Genomic DNA, 4,850 nt, shown 5'->3' with positions numbered 1-4,850 from the left:
GCCCAAATAATTGTTTTAAGGTCCTAATAATGTTACTATAATTAATTAGAAGCTATATTAAAAATAGCGTAGGCGTAGCTCACTTATAGCGAGTTTTTCGCAAAAACCGGGCTTCGCTGGAGCAGCGTTCTCGAGCCGAAAGCCTCTTTTCTCGGGACTCCGGGAGCCTCGGTGCTTCCTTCGGATGCTAGGGGGTTTACCTATGCTTTTAGGGGGGGGGGGGGGGGGTTAGGGGCTTTAGAGAGAAAAACTAGAGAGAGAAAGAAGTGTTTAGAAGGTGTGAGAAATGGAGAAACCCGACACTCTTATTTATATGGTGAATTCCTAACGGACTCGCCGAGTCGGTTCACTGACTCGCCGAGTCAGTGCCACGTGTCATCATCTGATGGCTTTTCTTGGGGAGAAAGCCTTGGCCCATATTTAGCCACGTCACCCCTTTTGCAGCAGCACCCTGCCGACTTCTAAATCCTGTAACTTTCGCATACGAGCTCCATTTTTGACGTTCTTTTTTTCCACGTGTAGGTAAAATCAAGATCCACAACTTTCATTTAGACTCCGTAGGCTAATTCTCAACCGATCTTAAATTTAATAGTAGGAGGCGTTTAGACTGTTAAATGACTGCGAAGAATTCGTAACTCCTTGATACGGACTCCGTTTTCGTCTATCTTTTTCTGTTGAGTTCCTATTAATGAGATCTTCAACTCTCATTTAGGTCACGTAAGCCAAAAACCGCTCAAACTAAAATTCGAGTTTCGGGTCGTGCACTGTTAAGCCAAATCTTAAAAAAATCATAACTTCCTCATGCGAAGTAAGATTTGGGCGTTCTTTTATCGACGCTCTTAGTTTAACATATTATATGACTTTCTTTTAGATTGCTAAGGCTAAATCTCGCTCTATCGTAAATCCACTATTTACGCTTCCCGGTGTCGTGTCGGTTTTGCCGTAAAACTTCGATGGGCCATAACTTCTTCGTTATAACTCGGATTTCGGCGTTCTTTATATGTACGGAAACCTTGTGACATATTCCACAACTTGGTTAAGACTATTTATTCTAAATAATCTTTTGTCGAAGAGTCGTTTTCTACCCCTATTGCATCTAAATTGACTAGCCCGGATCTGCGGGCGTTATATCAAACTAGTGGACAAACCGAAGTGACAAATCGAGCTTTAAAGCGAATCTTGGAGAAATCGGTGGGGAGCAATCGCAAGGAATAGTCGGATAAGCTAGATGATGCACTTTGGGCTTTTCGCACAGCTTTCAAAACACCTATTGGTACTACACCATATATGTTAGTTTATGGAAAGCAATGCCATTTGCCGGTGGAAATAGATCATAAGGCGTTTTGGGCATTAAAGATGTGTAAATTCAACATGGAGGAACTCTAGAGCAACTGGTTGATGCAAATGAATGCTCTTGAGGAGCTTAGGAATGATGCATACTCTAGTTCGTGGCTTTATAAAGAGAAGACCAAGATGTGGCATGACAAAACGATAAAAGAAAATAAAGAATTTCATGAAGACCAAAAAGTGTTGCTCTTTAATTCACGACTAAAGCGTTTCTCGGGAAAACTCATGTCAAGACGAGATGGTCCTTTTCTGGTGAAGACGGTGTTTCCATATGGTGCTATAGAGTTATTGTCAAGAGATGGAACACCTTTCAAGGTAAATGGTCATAGGGTCAAAAAGTATGAAGAAGGAGTCCCCCGGAATGAAGGAATGGAAGAGTTGTTGTTGCTGGAAGGGATTGCAACCACGTAGAAGGGGAGGAGTCCAGCTAATGACTCCTTAAAAAGAAGTGCTTCTTGGGAGGCAACCCGAGTCTCAAGTTTGCATTTTCTTTCCTTTTCTTTAATTTTATTTTTATCTTTTTCATTCGTCTTCTTCTGAGAATATAATTGCTTGAGGGCAAGCAATGCCTAGACTGTGGGGTGGATGGCTAAAAGAATGAAAAAATACATTAAATTTTCAAAATATTCAATTTTTTTCAAACTACAAGGATTACTCGCCGAGTAGGCACGTATACTCGGTGAGTACCTGCCCGAGTAACCCAATAAAAAGTGTAACGACATTTCTACTCGGCGAGTAAAACCTTTCTACTCGGCGAGTAGCCAATTTACACGGATGAGATATAAATCTGTAAAAAAAAAAAAGGGTTTTCGCCCATTTAACCCCTATACTCGCTGTGCACAGCGTATCCTCAAGCACCCTCTGCGATTTCTTCAAATTTCTTCAATTTTCCACTTAATCTTCATCTTTCAAAGGAAAATGTACATCTTTACACTTAAAACTCATCAAGGGTTCAAGCTTTATCATTAATTTACCCATATTTTGCTTGAATTCGGATTTGGGGGTTTCCTCAAATTCTAGGGTTTTAATTTAGCCATGAATTAGGTAATATCAGGAGAAATTTCTTTTGGATTTATGGTTAGATGACACATTACAACAAACCCCTGTGAAAAATTTGGAGTTTTGGACAGCCTATACATGATCGGCACAAGAGTGTTACTGATGTTCATCCTACTCGCCGAGTAGGTCGTGTACTCGGCGAGTAGATGACTATTCAGACTTGATTTGTTTGTTTTTAACTATTGGGTATTGTTTGTTTGTGTTCCTTTGATGTTGTTATGCAGGTATCATGGCTAGAAGGGGGCAGTCTTCTAGGGGAGGGAGCCAAAGTGATATCCCATGGCTTTCATTTCAACAAATGACTTCCAAATCATCCCAAGCTCGGGCCAAAAACAGATTAGAGGCGCTCAAGCATAAGGAAATCCATTTGCCCAACGCTGTTGACTAGGATTGGTTGGGAAATGTGGGATTGGAGGAGGAGCTCACACCATACTTGGTGAAAGAGTGTAGTTTGGGGTATACCACCATCACATGTGATGGTTGGTTACAATTATTCAAGATACAAGAACCTGTGTATGCCGAGTTGTGTTGGGAATTTTTTGCTACCATCTCATTCCGAGGTGGTAGTGAGTATTACAACCCCAACATAATTTCTTTTTCATTGGGCGGGGAGCTGCGACAATGCAGCATTGTTGAGTTTTCTTGGAGGCTGGGGATTTATGACCAGAGCACAATGATGACTGAAGACTTTGAAGCTTTTCTGGAGAACTACCATAAGGAACTTCCTGAGGGAGTGGTGGCCTCTACATGGTGGAACACGATTTCCAATCGGGTTTATATTCCTTCCATTGCTCAGGAGGGTCATATTCGCTCACCAATCCATCGCCTTATTCACCGCTTCGTGGCTAGCACCATCAACATGCGGAAGGATTGGGACAAGGTCCCAACCCTTGATATTTTCTATCTTTCGAGTATAATTACTCCCGATGCTTTCTGCAATCTCCCCTATTGCATCGCCAAATTTCTTGCTGAAGGGGCGGTTAAGGAAAAAGTTAACTCTAAAATAAATGGAGGCATGTTTGTTACTATGCTGGCCAAGTCGTTTGGGGTCCTAGATTTGCAACAAGCTAGGGCACTCACGATCATTCACCCTCCACCATTCAACATTGCATTATACAGGAGGGCACGGATCGTTGAGAAGTTTGGTGATTCATTTTCCATTCCACATGCAGACGAGCCGACAATCGCTAAGGAGCCGGGAAGGCGGGTACGACAATGTAGCGAGCAGGTACGAGAAGACCCACCGGTTATTCCGGTGGAGGAGGACAACGATGGGTGGAACCAAGTGGAGTACCGGCGCTATTTGGACGATATTGGACGAGGGGTTAATTATAATAATCAATCTTTTGAATACCTCTTCCAACAGATGAACATTGCCCCAAGACCCGGACCCGGCTATCCATACATTATGAGTTGGGACGAAAGAATGAGGCGGAGAAATGAAGAAAGAGGAAGTGGTGCGGGAGGAGCCGATATGGAGGATGAAGATTGAAGAGTTTTTTTTTATGTTTTGTGTTTTTATGATGTTTTGTTTGGTTTTGAAAAATTGTTAAACACTTGGATGATTTTTATTTTTGTTGGGATGGTTATTACTTTCACTTTTAGTTGTTTATTTTTCAGGAATAGAAGATTAGGAAGCATACTAAGTTGTTGAGGGTCAAGTAAGGAATGAGAGATGTTCAAGAAGAGTACAAAGTTTTGTCCTTAGGATTGAGTCCGTGAGAGCCGAGAGTAATAAAGAGTGTTGCTGCTGAAGGATTCAGAGTGAGGGTCAGTGAAATTTCCAATTTCCAAACCTGAGTCGAAAGGAATAGGAGCTGGAAAGGTTGCTAGCAAAGAGGTCGGATGAAGAACAAAAACAAGTTGAATTGCAGGAACCAAGTTGTGGTTTGACCATTACCACGACATGGTCCCCTGTTCTTCCGGTTTGTGTTTCAAAGCATGGGGTGACGATTCCAACTTTGGAGAAAGTTCTGAAGCGCGATCCATTTTTTATTAGTATCCGACCGGTTCCAACCCTTGTCAAGATTCTTGGGTTTCATGAATTCAAGCTCGTTTGGCCAATTTTTGAAGCAAAGAGCCAAATTTTACCATTTGGTCCAAAGAAAATATTCAATGCAACGGATGGACTGGTATTGAGTTTATTGGAAGTTTATTAAGTTGGGAGTCCAGCTCAAGACTCGCACAAAAAGAAGCGCTTGCAGGAGGCAACCCGACATTAGAGTTTGCTTTTCTTTTTCTTTTAAACTTCTAGTATTTAGGGATAATTTAGGAATTTTTATTTTGATGTTTGTTGCGTGGTTTTGTCTTTGATCTTTTCAGAAGCTAGGGTGATATTAGAGCAAATTCTTAAAGCGTGAGGGAATTAAAGTGAGGGGTCGAGTCGTTTACGAGAAGATTAGAAGACTTTTAGCGATATGTTGAGTTCGTTGTTTATATTTGAT

This window comes from Lactuca sativa, chromosome 3, assembly GCF_002870075.4.
Source record: "Lactuca sativa cultivar Salinas chromosome 3, Lsat_Salinas_v11, whole genome shotgun sequence".
Lineage (NCBI taxonomy): Eukaryota > Viridiplantae > Streptophyta > Magnoliopsida > Asterales > Asteraceae > Lactuca > Lactuca sativa.
Note: the sequence above shows the minus strand (reverse complement) of the source record.